General features: G+C 34.3%; 1 protein-coding gene across 5 annotated transcripts in view; it reads right to left on the reverse strand.

Moving 5' to 3' along the window:
- Positions 1-23,671, reverse strand: part of LOC140449622 (serine/threonine-protein phosphatase 2B catalytic subunit 2-like) — a 727,881-nt gene that overhangs the window by 703,755 nt on the left and 455 nt on the right. The gene's annotated exons all lie outside the window — the stretch shown is intronic.

The raw sequence follows: 23,671 nt of genomic DNA on the forward strand, positions 1-23,671 counted from the left end.
ATTATTAAATGAATTAACTTTATACATTTTTGTTTCAAGAAATTTTTTTTTATATATGTGTACCTCGGAGGTGAAGGACACTATGTCCATTTTTATCGAAATTTAGATTATTGCACTTTTGAATATAAATTTTCTGGCTCTACACATAGGTAAACCATACTATGTCCAGAGACAATTTTACGGCAAGTTACCGACTTTTTAATAAACACCAAGTCCACTTCCAGTCAGAGGTAAACAACACCATGTGGACTTGGTGTTGTTTACCTCTACTATATGTGTGCACCGTCATTTACCATCCGGACATAGTGTTATGTACCCTTCTACACTTCCCGTCATATAGAAATGGTACACTTTTTTTCCCCAATGTAAACCAGTGTTCAGACCAGAGATATATAAGAGAGCCTCTCTTACATATCTCTGGTTCAGACTGGAGACAATGGTTCGTGAAACAATTCATTGTTGCCATCACAGATAACGGAATTGCACTAAATCTAAATAAAAAAAATAACGTTCAAAAATGTGTTTAGATAAATATTATTTTTATCATTAACAACAAAAAACGGTATCTAATAAATTTAATAACCAGAGAGACGGTTGAGTTAATGTCCAAAATGTTTGAAGAATTTTTTAATAATGGAGATATGACAAAATACTATTATTTCAACAGTTTCGAATTAAAATACATATATTTAAATTCCAGACTTGTTCACTGTAAAAGTTATTCATTTTTTATTAATTTCAAATTAAATTTTTTTAATTTTTCCAGTGTGTTTTATTTATTCTAGTACGCCACAACTCAATACAGTTTTGTGCTACACTTTACGAGAAACGAATGACAGCTGTCGATTTGAAATTAAACATAATAATTTAAAGTCATGTCTAAATTTTTTATTTTTTAACATTATTTTTGAATTAAAATATTTTCATAAATTATAATAAAACACGATTCAAGTCCTTCTAGCTGGTTTGTTAGCTGGATATTGATAAAATCTATGAGCCTCTAAGTGGTGAAAGCTCAGAATCGGACGACAATGATATGAGACGTATAAGTAAACCAGCGAAAACAAAGGTAAAAGAGAAAGCTATTATTACTCCTACGATTAGCGATTAGTGGGACAATAAAAAAAATCTTCTTTAGGACGATTTATCCCTAAGCAGTGATGCAGGCAATTTCAATGAACATAATGAAGTTATTTTAGAAGAAGAGAAAAGTGTTAAAAGAAATGTACAAAATATAACTAAGTGCAAACAAAAAGGTAAAAAACGTGTAGTAAATGAACAAAATTGGGCCTGTAATGTTCCCAAAAGAAAAATAGCTGGTGGGAAAGAGTATCTCAGTAAAAGAGGCAAAGACATGCCTGCAAAAATGTTAAAGCCTCCTTGCATGTGTCGCATGAAATGCTCTGAAGGATGGCCAGAATACGAAAGACAAAAAATTTTCAACTCATACTGGACTGAGACAAACGTTTCAGATCTTAAAAAGCAATTTATCTTCTCATGTATCGACATCCAACCTACTCTTCGATAAAGAAAAAAAGATCTAAATTCTACCAAATCTAAAAATAATACAGTACACTACCATTTTACAGTGAACAATCAGCTATTGAAGGTGTGCAAGGTTATGTTTATAAACACACTTTGTATAGGTATCTAATTTAGTAGTAGTAAATATGTTGAAAAAAATTAAGCCAGGACGTTTAATAAAAGCTGACCAAAGAGGTAGAGACACGCCAACCAATAAAACTCCTACCGAAATTATAAATAGTATACATCAACATATTAAATCATTCCCAAAACACGAGAGTCATTATTCCAGAGAAAGGAATAATCTCAAGAGAGATTATCTGTGCACAGAACTTACAATAGAAAAGATGTATCAACTGTACATTGATGAATGCAATGAAAGACATGTAGATCCAAAGCTCAGAGCAAAAAAGTGGTTGTACGCAGATATTTTTAATAAAGACTTCAAGTTGTCGTTTAAACCGCCCGAAAGAGACATTTGCGATACATGCAGTACATTCACCGCTCAATTAAAAAATAATCTTACTGCAGATAAACTAACCAGTGTACAGGCTGATCATGATGCTCACCTAATTGAATCTAAAACTCGGTATAACTTAAAACAATTGGACTTTATAATAGCTAAAGAGTCACCAAAATACAAAGTACTATCTGGTGATTTGCAAAAATGTTTGCCTTCACCACTAAAAAACAATTGTATTAGTTTCTACAAAAGGAAGCTTTGGATATTAAATTTTACATTAGTGATTCTTCTGTACAATGTATAATGTGGGACGAATCGAAAGGGACCTTACATATATTAACATATTATGTTAATTTAAAACTTTTATATTGTAAGTTAAACATTGAATAATTGAATGAACTCTTTTAATCAGATTTTCATTAGCAGCTCTTCAAATTGATTGTCCATCTATTTCATTAAAAACTCAAAAAACTTTATTTATCATATTGTCAATGTTTATTGTTGTAGTGGACTGTATTCATTGAAATTAATTAATAGTCTAAAATACTGCATTTATTTATGAATTTGCACAAAAATATGAAAACAATAACAAATAGTTCTATGCTTCTCAACGGCTGGTGATGGAATGTCATGCTGTCATCTGTCGTCTGTACCGACTAGCTGGCTGGCTGGGCAGCAGTGGCGGACCGTTCAAATACAAAATGGGTTGTCGTCGACATACTCCCGGCCTTGAAAGATCCTGAATCTTTCAATTTAATGGAAGAAGAGGACATATTTTGGAGAATGACCTCGTGATGATACCTTCTTGAGTCTTTATTTTTGCAACTCTAGCGGTATTCTGCGATCCGTCATGTATGTGAGTTATTCTGAATAGTTTCCACTTTGCTGGTGGCAGACAGTCATCTTTGATAAGGACTAAAGTTCCTTCTACTAATTCTCCCTTGGATATTTGCCACTTAGAACGTCTCTGTAGCTCGACGACGTATTCGGAAGACCATCTCTTCCAGAAACTTTGGAAAATTTGTTGGATGCGTTGAAATCTATTGAGTCGTTGTGGAATCTCTTGGAGTAGATCTGGTTCTGGAGCTAGCGTTGGCATTCTACCGATGAGGAAATGAGCGGGACAGAGTGGTGTTAAATCATTAGGATCAGGACTAATAGGACACAAAGGTCTGGAGTTGAGTACTGCTTCTATTTGTGATAGTATTGTTGCAAACTCCTCAAATGTAAGATTTGTATTTTTAAGTGAACGTTTTAAGTGAAATTTACAAGATTTTACTCCTGATTCCCAGAGTCCCCCGAAATGTGGAGAATATGGCGGAATTAAATGCCATTCAATACCCTCATGTGTACATGAATCTTGTATGTGTGCATTGTTAATTTTTAAAAATCTTTTAAGTTCAGACATGGCACCTACGAAGTTTCTACCATTATCTGAGTACAATTTGGCTGGCTTTCCTCTACGAGCGATAAAGCGGCGCAAGGCAAGCATGAATGTTTGAGTGCTCAAATCGGTTACGAGCTCAAGATGAATCGCCTTTGTAGCAAAACATATGAATAATGAAATATAGCATTTATTTAATTTGGCACCTCTGCCCTTATTTTTATACAAAAACGGACCGGCGTAGTCAATACCAGTGATGGCAAAGGGAAATGTGTATAGTAATCGGTCACGTGGTAAATCACCCATGATTGGTTGTATAGGTTTAGGATTAAATCGTAAACAAGTAGTACATTGTTTAACAGTCAACCTAGATAGGTTTCTGCCTGATATAGGCCAATATGTCTCCCGAATAGTAGATAGAAGCAGCTGAGGGCCTGCATGATATAGACGCAGGTGTTCATGACGGAAAAATAATATCGTGAAATGATGTTTTGAATCCAAGACAATGGGATGTTTTTTGTCATATAGAAAATCCGAGTTAGCCAAGCGACCACCAACACGTATTAAACCATCCTGGTCAATAAATGGGTTTAAAGAGAAGAGCTTGCTGTTGGAACTAACGCTTTTTTGTTTTGACAGCTGATCATACTCTTCGCGAAAAGAGTGTAGTTGTATGATCTTCAATAAATAACGACGAGCGTCATTAATATTGGTTAATGTTAGAGAGCCACACTCTCTAAGAATTTTGGGTGTTAATAAATTATTTTTAAATCTAAGGATGTATGCAAATGCGCGCAGTAAACGCGAATATTGTGAAAAGGCCTTGAATGGAAACCATTGTTCTTGCTGAGAATAGGAAACAAAATTGAGAATAGTTTGAGATTTTATTTCGGGTAGAATGTCTACCTTTGGATTTAAAAGGGGCCAAAATTCTTCCCTTAAAGACAACCATGACGGACCGTCCCACCATAGTGAAGAATTTAGTATTTGAGAAGGAGATAATCCCCTTGATAGATGGTCTGCAGGATTATCTTGTGTGGGTACATACTTCCATGTATAGGACTTTGTTAAGACCTGAATTTCGGAGACTCTGTTAGCTACGAAGGTTTGAAGATTGTTAGGAGAAGTATTGATCCAAGCAAGGGTTATTGTGGAATCTGACCATAAATAACATTTATTGAGGTCTATATTAATGGATTCAATTACCTTAGTTAAAAGACGTGAAAGTAATACAGCTGCGCAAAGCTCTAGGCGTGGTATGCTTAGAGTTTTGATAGGGACAACCTTTGATTTAGCACATAGAATTTTAACCGAGATATTTCCCTTGTCATCAGTACTTCTTAAATAGATACAAGCACCGTAGGCTTGTTGTGATGCGTCCGAAAAACCGTGTATTTCTATATCTTTAGCATTATTGCACACTGCATGACGTGGTATACTTAATTGTTTCAGATTGGCAAGATCATTTTTCAATCTATTCCAAGTATTTAGTGATGAACCGCTTAATTTTTCATCCCAATTCAGTTTTTCAGTCCATAGCCTTTGCATTAGAATCTTCGCAAGTATGATACAAGGACCTACTAAGCCTAGTGGATCGTATATTCTTGCAATTAAAGAAAGAACATCTCTTTTGGTACAAGTTTCCTTGTAATTGTTATATTGTACATTGTATAATAGTGAATCACGTTGGGATGACCAAATAAGTCCTAAAGTTTTTGTGACTCCATCTTTAGAGAGGTTTAGAATTCCAAAGGAATCATCTTGATTATTTACCCTTTCTAAAACTCTTGGGTCATTTGAAATCCATTTTCTGAGTGGAAAACAACCTGTAAGTAAAATACGTGAGACTTCACGGCAAATGTTCGAAGCTTCAGTAATAGTATCCGCACCGGTTAACAAGTCATCTACGTAGAAATCCTGACGTAATATCTTCGCGATTTCTGGTTGCGACAATTGGCATTCGTTAGCTAACTCGAAAAGGCATCGGATAGCAAGAAAACTAGCTGATGCTTGGCCATAAGTAACCGTATTTAAAGCAAAATGTTGTAATGGATCTGAAGGACTTTCCCTCCAGACTATTTTTTGAAGACTGCGTTGGCTGGGATGAATTAACACCTGCCTGTACATTTTGGTTACGTCTGAGCTTATGATGAATTTGTGTTTTCTGAATCGGATGAGAATTGAGAATAGATCTTGTTGTATACTGGGTCCGACGCATTGAATATTGTTTAATGATAACCCGTTGCTTGTTGGTGAAGATGCGTCAAACACGACACGAAGTTTTGTTGTAAGACTGTCCTCCTTTAGGACACCATGATGTGGCATGTAGTAGTCGACAGTAGAGTTTTCAGAGATATCTGCTAACGACATGTGGTTTAGCTCCTGATATTCGCGCATGAATTGTATATATTGTTCGCGAAGAGGATTGTTTTGTGCTAATCTTTTTTCTAGATGATGAAATCTTCTTTCAGCTTGTATCCTTGAATCACCCAACACATGCGGATATTGTTTTAATGACATCATAACTATGAATCTACCATTTGGATCACGTGTAGTAGTTTTTTGAAAATTGTCCTCGCACAATTGCTCTTCTTCAGATAGATGAGGAATATTTGGCAATTCCTCTACTTCCCAAAATTGCTGAAGAAGTTTAGTTAGTTCCAGATTTGTGCTAAGATTGCAAGATATTGTATTGTGGGGAACCGATCCCAGCGGGCCAGAAATTATCCACCCAAATATTGTTTCTGTTAAAATAGGACCTTGATCTAAAGATATGCGACCTTTACAAATCAAATGCCAAAAAATATCTGCGCCGATAAGAATGTCAATAGATCCAGCATTGCCAAAATTAGGATCTGCTAACCGAATTGTATTAGGAATGTTTATAGCGCTTACATCAATGTTTGTATGAGGAAGAATATTTGTTATTTTTGGCAATACAAAACAGTTGATTATTTTTACAAATTTATTATTAGATGTGCAAATCTCTAACTGACATTGACCTGTAATAGTTGATAGTTTGTTGCCTATGCCCAAAAGATTTAAGCTGACATCTTGTGGTTTGATTCCTAGTTTGTTACACATGTTTGTTGTGATAAATGAAGATTGAGACCCGCAATCCAATAGTGCACGAGCCCTTTGCATTTTACCATTCATATCTTTAACACTTAAGATTGCTGTTGAGAGAAAAACATAGCCTGTATCAGAACAAGAAAGCATGCTGTTACCACAAAATGTATTGTTACTTGTTACTGGATTTATTGGCTCACTTGTACTTTGTGATGGATTTGTATTAATACTGCTATTGGATATATTCGAATTTCTATTGAACGTGCCCGAATTATTTTGGCTTATAATCATGCTCCTATCATTTGTATTATTGTGTAAAAGTGAGTTGTGACGTGCTTTGCACTTGCGACATGGCCCGAGTTTGCACTGTTTATTGGAGTGACCCGATCGCAAGCAGTTTGTACACAATGATTTTGATCTAATAAAATTCCACCTTTCGTTTATTGGATAATTTAAAAATGTTTCGCAAGTGTAAATGCTATGGTCGCCTTGACAAGAGACGCATGTATAGTTTGTTTTTGTTGCTAAGAATCCCCTAGTCGTCCTGTTCTCCTTACTTTTATTTTTTGTTTCAATGTTCATTTCAATTGCCTCTAGATAATCTGCTCTTGATTTTAAAAATCCTTTTAGATCGGATAAAGTTGGTAGTTCCGTTTGAGTAGCAATATGCTTTTCCCATTCCCTAATAGTAGTTTCGTCTAGTTTTGATGTTATAATGAATATAAGTAAGGCATCCCATTGTTCACACGGCTGATTTAATTGTTGAAGTGACTTTAAATGTTTTGAAAAATCATCTACTAATTTACGAAATTTTACAAAAGATTCTTTGTGAATAGATTCCAATGAAAATAAAGCTTTAATATGATTGTGTATTAAGAGTTTTTTATTATTGTATCGATCACATACAGAGTCCCATGCCAAATTGTACCCGTTTGCGGAAAATTCGATAGGTTTTATGACTGCGGCGGCATTTCCTTGTAATGATGCCCGAAGATAATGATACTTCTGAATATTTGTAATACTATCATTTGTATGAATGAGTGACTCAAAAGTGTCTCGAAATTCTAGCCAAAATTCGTATGTGCCGTCGAACTTTGGAATTTGTATTGTTGGCAGTTTTACACCTTGTAAACGATAAGCCCCGTCAGAAATAGAAGTGTTATCGTTTGTATGCTCGCTTGTCACCGACTTTTTATCATCAATATCTGAAATGAATTTATTTAACAATGCTTTGGCATTAGCCGATAGTGAATAAAAATTGTTTTCAAGTTCTTCCCTTATCACAAAGTGTGGTTCGGGATCGTCTGCCAATTCTTCTATTTCTGATTGGATAATTTTAATTTCTAAAAATGTATTTTCTAGTTTATTTATTCTGTCGCTTAGTTCGATTTTTTCAACATCATGTAATTCTAATTTGCATTTAATAGACTCTAGAAATTTGGAGAAAATTGTAAATGAAGCTTTATGACCAGCGCGTTTTCTAATTAATCTTTTTAAGTGTTCGTCCGACATTGTTTATTAATCAAATAGATTCGAATTGAATTGAAATAGATATATAGATTGTAAATAGTTTTATGCAACTTACACAAACAAAAACAGTATAAATAGGTATAGGAATCAGATGGGAACTCACCGGTATTTTTGGCTGTATATTGTTCGGCAATCCCACGTGTTCTTTCACTTGACCGTTAACTGTGAATCACTTTTAGCACTGATTTTATCACAAATATCGGGTCGAATGGACCAATGTTTATTGTTGTAGTGGACTGTATTCATTGAAATTAATTAATAGTCTAAAATACTGCATTTATTTATGAATTTGCACAAAAATATGAAAACAATAACAAATAGTTCTATGCTTCTCAACGGCTGGTGATAATATGTCATGCTGTCATCTGTCGTCTGTACCGACTAGCTGGCTGGCTGGGCAGCAGTGGCGGACCGTTCAAATACAAAATGGGTTGTCGTCGACACATATTTTCCTCAGTAGTGATAGGTTCAGGGAACGCCTTATTTTTAACATATTTCCAAATATAGTAATCTAATGGTGACAATTATTCTGGAGGTCTTGGTGGCCAGAGAAACGAACCCTTATTAGCTATCCATCTATCAGCAATAAGAGAATCCTCGAATAATGTGAGCCGGTGCTCCATATTGTTGAAATCAAGCCTCGTTAGCCTCGTTATTATGTAAAGCGTCTTAAGATTTTTGTTTTCGCATTAAAAAAATATCTTAAATATTTTTTTTTCTTTTTTGTTGATTACTAGATGTAGACGTATGTATCTAAGGAGATCCTAATATGTAGAGTTGTTTTAAATGTTGGTGTACTATATTTGTTACCCCTTCTTACATAAGGAGTGGACAAAAGAACACAAAACCCCTTCAATAATTATATTTATCAGCTTCATCAATATATTTTATAATATCAGTTTATCATACTTATGTCATTCTTCCCCCAAGGTATGCAAATCGTATAATTACATGAATGAATAAAAGAAAACTTTACTAATATTCAACAATATAAACTTTCTACATTGTTTTTACAACACAGAAAACAAATAACACCGACATGAAATATGATAATTAAAATAACTACATTCCAACTTTCCGCATACATAAATAATTTGCAATTGCGTTTTGTGATAAACCTGACAGAATACTATATTGGTAAGATGACTGTGCAAAACGTAAGACAATCAAACAAATGTTCATTTTTTTTTTAATTTAGTTTTGGCAGTACAATGTTGAATGTTAATAATCTGTTCTAAAATTTGAGTGCTACTTTTTTTTTAGAAAATATTTGGTTGTATTTGGCCGGAAAATATGTCGACTACGTTGGATAAGTTGCATAATATTTTTATACCTTCAGGCTAAAATAAAAAATGTTTTTATTTAGGTGGCACTAAAGGTAGAAAAGTCAACAGTGTAATTTAATAGTAATAGGCCTACATATAAATCAAAGTAAAATCAAGTTTATGCCAACTACACACATAAGAGCTGAGAATGTCAATGCAAGTATTACAAAGAATGACCAAAACTAATCTGTGTGAGAGTTCATATACCTTAGAACAGTGGTGGACCCAAACAACATATGAGAAATAAAAAGACAAATTATAATGCAAACGGTGCTACTAGGGCCTATCAAAATATCTATCTAATAAACGTTGATCTAAAAAAAATAAGATTAAAACTATATAGGACCTCGATAATGCCGGTTCTCACAAATGGGTGACTTGAATGGAGCCCTACCAGACCCAATGAATCCTCTGTACATATCTTTGAAAGAAAGATTTATTTCTTCCAGTGCCGACTCCACTAATGAAGGTTTGCTAGAGCCATTGCAAATTCGTCTCTATCTTCTGCTTTTTTTAACAGCGTCTGTGTTTTTAACCCGATCCAGGGCGTAAATCGTTTTCAGCTAGGATATTATTTGTAGGCTACCAGGATCCCTTTTTCCTTTGATTTTACCGTTCATAATCAGCTGCAACAACTTGTACTTCTCATTTCTAAGTATGTGCCGCAAATATGTTGTCTTTCTTCTTTTAATGATGGTCATAAGTTCTCTGTCTCTTCCCTCTCTGTGCAACAAAATTTTGTTCGTAATATTATGATCGGTACATGGTATTTTCAAAATTCTTCTAAAATGCCAAATTTCAAAACCTTCCAACTTTCTTATCAAGTCAACATTAACATTCTAAGCTTCGGCATCATAAAGAAGAATAGAGTGGATATAATATTTTACCATACGATATCAGAATTTCAGATTGAGACTTTGGTTAATTAAAAATTTCTTCATTTTCAAAAAGGCTACTCCAGGCTTCTAAGTACTTCATTTTGTCCACTTGTTGCCGAATTATCAGTGTAGAGTTTTCGCAACATTGGGCACAAGGCATATTATTAGTATATAAAATCATTTTTGTTCTAGAAGGTGGAAATAACATGTCAAATCAACTTAACTCGACCAGTTTCGGTCGTACTAGTAATAATAGCCGTCCTAAACATTTTTTTTACGAATGGCACATAAAATTATGTCCATGCTGGAAGAATCGAACCTTATGGAGTAGTCTTCCAGTGCAGTTGTTTTCCTAGCACCTCCTGACCCCACTAATTGACTGACGAAGATAGTGGAGATGAAGACTGTGGAGGAACCTTCAATATAAACAAAAATGTGTTGGATGCGGAATTAGAAGCAGATATTAATCTATATGAAAAAGAGGTAGATCTTCAAATTGTGACATATGTTCAGGAAGAAGAAGATACGGAAGAGATTGAGACGAAAACAGAAATAAAGGCAAAAAATTAGGAAAAATTAGGAAATTCAAGATTAAAGTGGCATCTACTGAAATTCGTGGAAAAAGTGTAACTCTCCTACGACGGAAATGGATTCAGGGCGATTTACGAGATGAAAATTTCCTTTATTTGGATATTGAACATAAAAAAACTGAATGGAACACATACACTCTTTGAGATCTTTGATTTTTGTTTTCAATGCAGACTTTTAACAAATATTGTAAAGAAGACAGTTCGTTATGCTCTTCAAAAAGGTACTACTTTAGAATTTGGAGTAGACGAGTTAAAAGTCTTCATAGGGATTTTACTAGTTAGTGGGTACAGCACAAATCCAAGAAGACGCATGTACTGGGAAGAATGTGATGACATTAAAAATATACTGATTTCAAGTAACCTTTATAAGATTTAAAACCATTATAAGATTTCTCCATTTTAACGATAACCTAAACATAGATCGCACAGATAAAACATACAAAATTTGTAACTGGATACACTGTATGGGAATCCGAATCTAGCGTGGATGAGGCCATGATGTCATACTATGCGTGTCAGGGTATGAAACAACATAGAAAAGGCAAGCCCATACGCTTTGGGTATAAACCGTGGTGTTTTAATCAGAAATCTGATTACCTCATAGATTTTAATATTTATTAAGGAGCCAAGAGAAAACCCAATGAATACAAAAAAGAATTTGGCTTTGGAGGTGGAATAATATTGCAGTTTGCTTGACGTATTCCTAACAGGAGAATAGGTTACGTAGGAATCATACGATTAAATAGAACAAACAATTGTCCATTCAGTGAAACGTTTATAAAATCCATACGTGGAATATTTTTGAGTTGATTCATTATACTAGCTCAACATGGTAAGTATTTGGTATTACCCCGCACTGGGAAATTGTACGTTCCCTTAAAAAATGTAGGTAATCTTTTATCATTGACCTAGTGTCTTAAGAATTATAATGTTCGTTACTCAAATTATGTAATTTAAGGGTCATCTGACCTCATTATGTGGCTAGCTCGAACTACTTTATAGATGTTTTTCACTGATGATAATCTGATAGGATCGGAAAAAAGAAGTTTTTACTTTATTTGTTTGTTTGTTTGTTTATTCTTTGATTAAATTAATATTTTATCTTTTGTCAATAGCTGGACATACTTTCTACCAAGATAAATTGTCACGTTTCTGTCTTCTCGTTCTTCTGCTTGATATCCATCCAGTTCGTCGTCAAGGCGCACCCTTTTTTTGCACAGTGCACACATTTTGAGATCGTCCTCGTCACTATAGGACCTAGAAAAAGATCCAACTTCCTTGTTGCTTTTATTTTATATAATTCATCTGAGTTTTGTCTTTGTTTCTTGTATCAAGGAACGACCCCATTGTGATAAATCGAAAGTTTCCAATTTGTGGCATGGATCAATTACTAGAGAAATACAATACAGCCAATTTGTTTTATTGTAGTATTAAATAATCCTATTTCTTGCTGCTATTAAAGAGTTTTTTAAATTGAATTTATCGTCATTGTTTTGGTCAATAATAATTTCTAATATTTTTTTTATCGAGGGAGTCGAGTAATAAACTTATATACGTGGCCACACTGGGAAGCGTGACACACTTTTCCCCTCCTTCTCCTAGTAAGTATGTAACTTTTTGCAGTTTTTTTAAGAAACCTTCTATTGGTTCTAATAAATTGAAATGTGCTTCTTAGATTGTGAATGGTATCTATTTTTACTGAAAGTAAGGGAAAGACAGTGTTTTTATTTATCACGTTTACCCTTAGACTCAAAGCTACGACGATATGGTGGTGTTGCCATAATGTCGGGTGACGGTTTATTAGAAAGACCTATATCAAAACAATTTTTTGCATACCAGACGTGCATCGTAATAAATCAAAACGAATTGTAGAATGCATTTTAAAATTTTCTGTTATTCTAAATGTTTTCATTAGGTTTCATTAATATGAATTATTAAAACAGAAAACCTTTTAATTTCTATAAATATTTTTACGTTGCAAACATAATGCAGATAATTGTATAACTTTAATTCAAAAATCATTCCGATAATAATAAAAATACCCGCAAGACAAAGCGTCAATTCCGTCCCGCAGCAAAAATCTCTGTCCCGCCCCGACCCGTCCTGCGTGCATCCCTATTTTCTTGTCCATATATACAGTATAATATTATATTGGCATTTTATTTGGTGTATATTTCTTTGTGTACCTGTATTTCACCATTTTTTATAGGTATTAAATAAGGTTAGGTTAGAGATCTTTTGACTGTCTACTTCTAATAAAAAAAGTAGCGTAAAGTGAATATTTCAAAAAGACGTAGCGAATATCCAGTGATAAACTACAGCAAGATATGCAGCAATGCAGCATGACTGAATCAGTGCAGGGAGTGGCTTCTCGTTTATATATCTTTACACATATTTAGTTTTTCAGCACTACCATACTCATTAATTAACATACGAAGAAATTTATCTAAACATATAATTATATAGCATCTATCATTGGAATTAGTAGACGATTTTTTTTTTCGCAAAACCATATCGCGGAAGTGTTTGGCTTGGTCAACTAGTGTTATTGAACTGGCCCATTTTTTCTAGTACACGCTGTACTTTAAAAATAGAATCCCAGCTAACAAATATAAATATTGCTACGGTTTGTTTACCTATAAAGTATCTGTAATTAGATGTATTCGAGAGGATACAATGTTATACGGCAGGGTTGTATTTCTAGGCACAATTATTTTATAGTGCTTGAATAAGATAGGGAACAAGGAAAAACAAACAGAAGATAATATTTGGGTACGAATAAGAACAAACTTAGGCAACTGAACAACTACAATTAACAGAAAAGAAAAAACAAGCAAAACAGTTTGATTTTCGTGAAAAATAGTTACAATGGTTTATTTATTAAGGTAAATAAATAATATCTATTAACATTAATCGATTTTAAAACATCTTACGCGATCGTTAGATACCTAATGGCCAATGTTCCGTAGTTCCACTAGTCTCTTCCAGTTCCACTTTCATTTTTGACTAAATTCCTTCCATTCAGATTTTCTTTGACCTTTTCTCTTTTGTAAATATTTTGGGTATACAGATCAGGATGTTTGGGGATTTACTATCTTCTAGGATATTTTGTGAAAATTGTCAAACTACGTGAAATTATTTGTTCTACATATGAGGTCACTCTTGCAGAAATATCATTATATTATTCGAGCAGATTTTCTTCAAAAATTTTATAGATGACCACATCTCACCATTGTGAGCGGGTAGCGGGTACGAACTCCTTTGGAGTCCCTTGGATTCTATTGGATAGTCCTATCGGGGAAAGTGAATCAATCCCTGCCCCCCGCAGATTCGATTCCAGAAGCTTCTTGGCCCGGGAATCTAGCACCTGCTAAGGGTCCCTTGTCCAGGGTCACGGATGAAGTGCAGAATGGCATCTAAGGCGACGAAGAATACTTCCGGTACGGCGAAGATGGTGGAGGATGGCGGCTGAATTAAAAACTCACCAACCCGCCTTGCCAACGTGGTGTTTTAAGGCAAATACCTCCTAACAAAATGTCAGATTTTAAAACAAAAGTGGATGTACCCCAGGTAAGACGAAAAAACCTTTAACACTCTTTATCTGTACCTTCAATGCCAGAAATTCACTGAAATGAAAATCGAGATGTCAAAAGTAAAATGGGATATCACTGGAGTCAGTGAAGTAAGACAACATGAAGAAAATCTGACAACACTAAAATCAGGGCATATATTTTACAGTATAGGTAGTGAAACCGAATCAATCGGGGGAGTCGGTTTCTTTATACACAAAAGACTTGCAGATGACATAATAATTACAAGAAGTATTTTCACAAGAGTAGCCTATTTAATCGTAAAGCTAAACCAAAGATATAAAATAAAGATTATTCAGGTATAAGCACCAACAACGGACCATCCGAATGAGGAGATTGAAGACTTCTACGATGAAATCTCTGCGGCACTGAAAGAAACACCAACACACTACACGATTATATGCGGCGACTTTAACGCAAAGATCGGTCTAAAGCAGGATGAATAGGAAACAGCACTAGGTAAATTTGGATCCAAAGGCAGAAACGAACGTGGACAAACACTACTAGAATTTCTATTACAACAAAATCTATACCAGATGAATAGTTTCTTCTCTAAAAAAGATCACAGTAGATGGACCTGGAAAAGCCTAGATGGTAAGACCAAAAACGAGATAGACTTCAAAATTACTGACAAAAAATATATATATTCAACAATCTCACAGTCCTTAATAGCTTTACCACAGGCAGCGATCATAGAATGGTAAGAGCCAAACTAAAATTAGACTTAATAACAGAAAGATCCAAAATGATTAGGAAGAAAGCCAACCCAATATGGAACGACCCAACGAATTTAAATAAATATCAAGGCAATATCAATAAAATCCTACAACAAAATGAATGCATGAATAATGTAAATGTCCCAAACGAAAATATCGTAGAAGCTATTCGAGAGGCTCGAGTAAAATGCTGCCCTAAAAAAACGCCAAGACGAAAAAATAACCATTGGAAAAAAGCAACTAATGGAAACTAGAAGAAAAATCAAAGGAAAAGAAAGCATTGACGAAGAAGAATTGCGAAAAATAAACAAAGAAGTATCAAAATCTATAAGGAAAAATTTAAGGAAATTTAACAATGAAAAAGTCTAGCGACCTAAGGAAATTTAACAATGAAAAAGAGTCAGGCCATGGAGCTGGGGTATCTACATTGTATAAATGACGTGTACCCTATCCTCCATGCTATGGCATGCTGGACGAGCCATACAGTCTGTAGTCAACACCCCGAGGTGTGAGCGGGAACACAAATTGTATCAATACTCATACGCTTATGAAACGCACCTGGCGGATCATAAGGGCCTTCACATTTTACTCTGTTTCAACTTGTCTTGAGTAAAATGTCTTTAATCTTTCCTATCAGCCTCTCTTGGCTAACTCTCGTTTTTTTTCCGACCCCGAATGGCTATTAGGTTTCCGAGGGCAGACGGGTCACTACATTTACTCCTACTACATACTCTTCACAAATACTGGTCCTCCAAGTCTGGGGGTTTGAACGATGGGCCAGCACCCCTTCTTCTAGAAAAAAGTTATTTGCTAAAAATTTCGATCAAGAGCCTCGGAATAAGGACGGAAACAAAAGACGACGACTGCTACGAAAAAGGACTATGAGATTGGCCACATGGAATGTACAAGGTCTAAGAACCAAGGAAACTGAAGTTTTTCAAGAATTAGAACGACAACAAATAGACATATGCGTTCTTACATAAACAAAAAAGAAAGGAAAGGGAAATGAAATTAAGAACGACTATATTCATTTATACAGTGGAGTTGAAAAATCATTAAGAGCAAAAAGAGGTGTGTCTATAGCCGTGCATACAAAACTCAAAAACTATATCAAGAGTTGGGAAGAGATAGACGAGCAGATCATTATGATGGATCTTGAGAAACATGGGGAGACGATAGTTATAATAGGAGTATATGCTCCTAGTGACGATTCTGATACAAAAGTTAAGGATGAATTCTATGACAAATTGCTTGACGTGTTGACCCATGTAAACCGATCCAAAGAAATATGCCTATTAGGAGATTTCAATGCTCGGGTAGGCAAAAAATTACAAGACAATGTGGTAGGAAGATATGGTGAAGACAAAATAAACAACAACGGAGAGCGACTCATTGATCTTTGTGAAACATTACAGCTTAAAATAATGAATGGATTTTATCAGCACAAAGATATACATAAATTTACCTGGGAACAACCAAAGAAAAAGATAAAATCTATAATCGACTATCTCATCCAACCAGAAAACAAAAGGCTCCAAACAAATGACGTAAGGGTGTATCGTGGTGCCGAATGCGGATCTGACCACTATATGGTGGTCGCAAAAATAACCATACACTACAGGAAAGTAAACAAGAACAAAATTGAACAGGAGAAGGTAGCAGCTTCCACAAAGATAAGATATAATATTGATAGCCTCAAACAAGAATCAGTACAATTCCTCTACAAACTTAGACTAGCCTCAAAACTAACTCACTTAACTCGAAGAGAAACAGCCGAAAAAGAATATCAAGATATAAAAAATTGCATTTATCAGGCGGCCAAAGAGGCATTGGGGTACGAAGAAGCTGACAAAAGAAAAAATCCTGAGTGGTGGAACGAAGAAGTAGGAAAATTAATTAAAGACAAAAAAAAAAAAGCTTATCAAACATGGCTATCCACGAAAGACTCAGAAGACCACAGAATTTACAGCAGACTCAACAGGGAAGCAAAGAAGGAAGTCACTAAAAGAAAAAACGAAATGTGGGAAGAGAAATGCGAAGAGATGGACCGATGCTTAGGAGGAACCAAAGTGACACAAGCTTGGAAATTCATAAAAAGTATTAGAAAAGAAAGAAAAGATAAGGGAAATATAAACCTGATTCAAAATAAAAAGTGGGAAAAATATTACGAAACGCTATTAACAGAAAGTAGGCACGAATTTATGGAAAGACCTGACCATATCTCAATGACAGAAAACTCAGAGGTGCATAAGATAAACAAAGAAGAACTGAAAAAAGAATTGAAACAAATGAAAAATGGAAAAACACCCGGGCCTGGAGACATTCCCATCGAGTTGGTGAAACATGGACCGGATGCTCTTTTGGAAAGCTTAGTGAATATTTTTAATAAATGCTTAATTGAAGGCCAAACGATTCCAGACGATTGGAATTTGGCCCACATTAGCCCCATTTATAAAAAGGGAGACAGAAAAGAATGCGGAAATTATAGAGGCATTAGCGTAACTAGCTCGCTGGGAAGGTTATATGGTCGTATATTGAAAAGAAGAATAGAAGAGGAGTATAAAGAAATTGAAGAACAAAGCGGCTTCACAGCAGGAAGATCGTGCGTGGACAACACATTTACCCTTCAACAAGTAATTGAAAAACGAACAGCTCGAAACCTCCCTACGCATCTGGTATTTATAGATCTGGAGAAGGCTTATGATACAGTTCCTTTAAAACTCTTATTTAGTGTCTTGACGAAAACGGACCTTAGTAAAACATATCTAAAAGCAATACTGAACATCTATAAATGTCCTCAAAGCACTGTAAAAACAGGAAATACTTTCTCAAGGGTATTTACAGTAACGAAAGGCTTGAGACAAGGATGTTGTCTTTCCCCCACCCTATTCAAAATATATATCCAAGAAGCACTGCACCAGTGGAGACAAAAATGTACGGGAATGGGGTTGAAGCTTAACAACCATTATCTGACAACGCTGTTCTTTGCAGATGATCAAGTACTAATTGCAAGCTGTGAAGAAGATGCAGATTATATGCTTAGAAAGCTCAAAGATGAATACGAAAAATGGGGGATGAGTATGAATATGTCTAAAACAGAATATATGCGAATAGGCAGTGAAGACGAAGACCCGGATTTGGAAATTAGACAAATGAAAAGGTGCTACGAATACAAATATTTGGGAAGTATTATCTGCAGTAAAGGCACAACGGAACGAGATATAGACTATAGAGTGCAACAAGGCAGGAAGAGTGTTCAAATTCTGAATTCGATACTTTGGTCCAACAAAGCTACTATGAAAACTAAAATGACTATCTACAAAGTAATTGTAGAGCCCATTCTTACATATGGAGCAAAATGTTGGCAAATGACAGTAAAAGGAAAGAAAAAAGTTGACACGGTTGAAATGGACTACCTAAGAAGAGCTTGCCGTATATCAAGAGTAGAACGTATACCTAATTCTGAAATTAGAAGAAAAACAGATAGAGTACATACAACTTCTGAAAGAATAGAAACTAGACAGTTAATATGGTATGGACACGTACAGAGGATGGACGACAACAGATGGCCAAAAAGAGCTATGGAATACAATCCAAGTAATAGAAGGAAACGAGGAAGACCAGCCAAGTCTTGGATACAAGGTGTTATGGAAACCATGAAAGACAGAGCCATTGATGAAGACACCTGGAGAGATAGAAAAAGATGGCGATCGAAATGCGGGAAGCGACAGAAGCTGTAGGATCCCCGCTTATATATATATATATATAAAAGTCTAGCGAACTATAGAAGAGAATAAAAGTCTGAAAGTCCTGAGAAGCCGAATAAACAATGGAAAAGGCGAAATACATAAACTAAAGAACAAAGAAGGAGTCCCCACATCAAATAGAGAAGAACTACTACACATAGTTAAAGACTTCTATCAAGAACTATACACAAGCCAAAGAGAAGACAAAAAGAACTTGGAATCCGTTGCATCACGCAAAATTATCAACCAGGGTTCAGAGCTCATGCCAGAAATCACACTAAGCGAAATCCAGGACGCAATGAAAAAGATGAAAAACAACAAAGCGCCAGGAGAAGATGGAGTCGTATATTATTTAATTTTTTTCTTTCAGAATGAGACAATATAAAAAAAATCAACACGGGCAATTGAAAGCTTGCGTGAACGTGTTAGCTTGCCATGTCATGTTAGCTTGTCATGTTGTGTTAGCTTGTCATGTCATGTTAGCTTTCTATGTCATGTATCTCTATACCGATATAAAAAAAGAAGAACAATGAATGTCTCCAAGTATGCTAAACCAAGACTAGTTTTTAAAGCCGAAGAAGAAAGTAAAATGGCTTCGTATATTCGAAAGCGCACCGAAATATATTTTGGACTCTTCCTCATGGAGGTATGAATATTGGCTTACCAACGTGCCGAGAAAGTCAGAACTAAGCAACTTCCTTCTTCTTAGCATCAAAATTACACAGCTGGTCCAGATTGGTTCAAAAATGTTATGCGTAGAAATCCACATTTATCTCATCCAGTTATTCCAATCTCAAGTTATTCAGGTGTTCAAACTAATTTTTCGCACTCAAAGATTAGATCTTTACCAAAAAATTGGTCTGACATATACACACGAAGAAGAAGCTTTAAGACTCGAGTATAAAGAAAAAGTTGAGACGAAATACAAAAAAGAAGATACATCTAGAAAAAACAAAGAAGAATGAAAAAAAAAGAAAAGGGTAAAGAAAAGTCAACAAAAATAATATAAGAGGTAAAAAGAGTTAAAAAGGGGTCTTTAGTTCTGGTTCCTAGTCAGATGCTGATGAGTGGTATTGTTTGGTATGAAGTAAACCATATAGTGAATCATTTAAAGACGAATGGGTTAAATGTACTGTGTGTAATCGGTGGGAACAAGTTTATTTGCATTAATTTTAACTATGATGAAGAATGAAGTTATTCATATGTCTTGCAATTAGGTTATTCTGTTTATTTTTTCAAAACATAAATATTGGACATTTTGATAAAAATAAATATTTCATAAAAAGTTTAGGTACTCGTGTTTGTTAAAAAACTGGACAATAAATTTTTTAGTAAATTCTTAACTTACGTACTGTAAAAATCGGCCCCAATAGATGTTACAGCTAGCCTCAAACGCGAGGTAAGTTGTAACATTGCACTTTTTTTGGTAAAATGCTAGTTGATTAATAAATACCTTCTTCTTCTTAGAGTGCCATATCCCTACGGAACGTCGGCGACTACCATGCTTATAATATTGTTATACTAATCTCGGTCTTGCGCTACGTGTAGCAATTGGTCTGCTGTCAAACCTGTCCACTGTCGCAAATTCCTCAACCAAGAGAGTTTCTTCCGTCCTATCCATTTCTTTCCTTCGATTTTACCGTTGAGAATTAGCCGAAGGAACTCATATCTTGGTCCTCTGATTATATGTCCAAGATATTCTAGTTTACGCCTCTTAATAATATTTAATAGAGTTCGTTGATGTCCCATTCTTCGAAGAACTTCTTCGTTTCTGGTTCTGCTAGTCCATGGAATTTTTAGTATCCTTCGATACAACCACATCTTAAACGCCTCGATTTTATTCATAATATCGGCGTTTAAAGTTTCACATCCATACAAAAGTACAGACCACACGTAACATCTTGTAAACTTTTCACGGATTTCCAAATTTAATGAGTTATTGGATAATAGAGGCTTGAATTTTTGAAATGAGTTTCTTGCCTGTTCAATTCTACATCGAATTTCGAAGGATGGATCCAGATTTTGGGTCATCCAACATCCAAGGTATTTGAATCTCTGAACTCTCTGCAGCAGTTGTTGGTTTAATATCAGTTGGGTTGCGCCGATATCCACTTTACTGGTCACCACGTATTCAGTTTTATCGATATTTATCGACAGTCCCCAATTTGTGCATTCCATGTCAACTCTATTGATTAGCTCCTGCAGATCGTCGATGTTTTCAGCTAGTATCACAGTATCGTTGGCATACCGTATATTGTTAATTATTTCTCCTCCTATGATAATTCCTTTTTGATCTTTTAAAGCTTCCCTAAATAGATTCTCAGAATACACGTTAAAGAGGGTGGGAGACAGTACACAGCCCTGTCTTACGCCTCGTTCAATACTGATTGGCTTTGATTCTCTGTTGTTGGTATTAATAATGGCTGTTTGGTTCCAGTAAAGTTTGGCAATAATTTTTTCCAGTTCAATTTTATTTCGAAAGAGTTATAAAGCAGCGTTGAATGTTTAATTAGTGATAAATGGAAAAATGGCTGTTGAGATATATTTGATTTTATGAAAATTGGTACAACTAGCCCCTGGTCCTCTATTCTTGTTAATTTTATTGCATACACTGTTTTGGTACAGTAGTATATTGTTTAATAATTATTATATTAACTTTTACCTGGTGTACCTTTATATTTCTGCGAATCCTTTATTCAGTATTTCATCTTGTGATTTATTTAGTCTCAAATATTTTCACCATTTACATTAACATACCACTTGTTCAGTTTACAAAGATAAGTCTCTTCGAATCCTCTAAAATAACATATTCCACTTTTTTGTTTACTTCTAGGTTAACTGGAAATCCTACCCTATTTTATTCAGGCAAAACTATTCTTACCCTATATAGTTTGAACTATTTTGAACCTTTGTGGCTAAGACACTTAACACTTATTGATTTTTGTTTTCGAGAGAGTTCTACGATTTATGTTTTCAATATGTTGGCAGCAAAAAATGGGCGACCAAATTTCTCAACTTTCAGGTAAGTAGGTATATTGGTTCTCAACTTCATGTCTCAACTATTTTTTACATAAAATCTATTAAACTTTATTTGGTATTGGGAGAGATTAATAGATAATTGCCAAGTAAAATACGCCCTTCCTTAGGCGTATCCATCGGGTTATAGAAATATAGTTTATTTCGTTATTTTTTAATGTAATAGTTACGATAACTGCAGAACTAAATTCTAAATTGAACATTTTAGAATAAAACTGGTAAAATACAATATTTTTTTTAAACGGCCATATTTTCTGTTACAAATAACTTGTAAGTACTCAACAAATGGTTGAAGAAGAAGAAGAAGAAAAAGTAATTAACTTCTATTATAACCCAGCATGCAAATGGCATGGTTATTATAAGATTAAAACCAACAAATATCAAATATCAACAAACAAAATACCAAGGCGGTTTGGAATACCAAGGAATATCCACCCAGGAATATTTAACCTATTAACGGAGACGAAAAATATATCAGCAAAACAAAAATACATTGACAGAAGAAAAATGTAAACTCCTATTGTCAACTAATAATATTAATGAGATACCTAGCTACCGGAATTTTTTTATATCTTCAGCATTTTGTCAGTTATCTATGTGTACTTCTTGTATATTATTTTCTACTTTTCTTAAATTTCATTTGATTTTCTACTTGCTTGGATTAAATAAATTTTCAGAAAAAACTAATAAATGCGAAAGATATTATGACTTTCTGAACTAAAACTTAGAACTTTCTGAATTGTAGAAACAAAATTGTCAATAAAGTTGTTGACGAAATAAATTAATATTTAGGTTAAATAAACAAGTAACTCTTCATTAAACGTTCCTTTATAAGGGTACAAGAAAACGTTTAAAAATAGTTTACAAAATAGTATTCATTATCTTAACTTATAAAATATTAATCCGCTTTAATTCCATTAACCAATATTAATATTTTATTAATAATAATACGTTCAAACAGATCACTTGCAAAAGTGAATTGTAACCAAAATTTTGTCGTTTATTGTGAGAATCGTTTTCCTAAATATTTATTAAAAAACAGTGTTATTTATTTATAATTATTAACTTAAATCTTAATTACATTCAGCCCCTCTCTTGATAAAATAGTAGTAAGCCACTGTAATATAATTAACATAATATTCATATGACAACTTTTTACTAATAATAAAAAAATTATACATTGGAGCTACCTACGTTTTAGTCGAAAACGTTATAAACAATGGTATCAAATAATTCCAGAGGAGATAGATTGATTTAAAATTAGGTCAAGAATGTCAAAAACACTAACATTTATTAAAAACTCTAAAAAAATATTGTTGAAACAAAAAAGAAGATCCGCTATACCCGTTTGACCGGAAATAACCCTTAAACACCGCCCATGCAGCAGTTCAATTATATTTGAGTTATTTGGGCTTGCACCTGTTGCAGCCTTGATTCAGGAACAAAATAGATATCCCACACTAATAACCTATCTTATCTAGCGATTATTAACAAACATGAAATCTATTTGTAGAGAAGGATTTGTGAATATAAATTTGACAGTAACTATAGGTTTTAATCAACAATAATCGAACAACCTGTTCTATTAAGTGAAAGATGTTTTGTTTTTATTGGTCTAAATTTAACTAGTGAATAATTGTCACAAAAGTGTTTATTTTTAGTAAGAGTTGCCTAAGCGAAATATATGCGATAAGAAAATGGATAGTAGTGGAGAGTCTAATGTGAAGACGACTTGGCTAGATTATCTGTAGATGGGAAATGATCGAATATGTAGAATAAAAGTAGAAATATCGCGGTAGACTAATCTGTAAACATTTAAA

This window comes from Diabrotica undecimpunctata, chromosome 1 (assembly GCF_040954645.1).
Source record: "Diabrotica undecimpunctata isolate CICGRU chromosome 1, icDiaUnde3, whole genome shotgun sequence".
Lineage (NCBI taxonomy): Eukaryota > Metazoa > Arthropoda > Insecta > Coleoptera > Chrysomelidae > Diabrotica > Diabrotica undecimpunctata.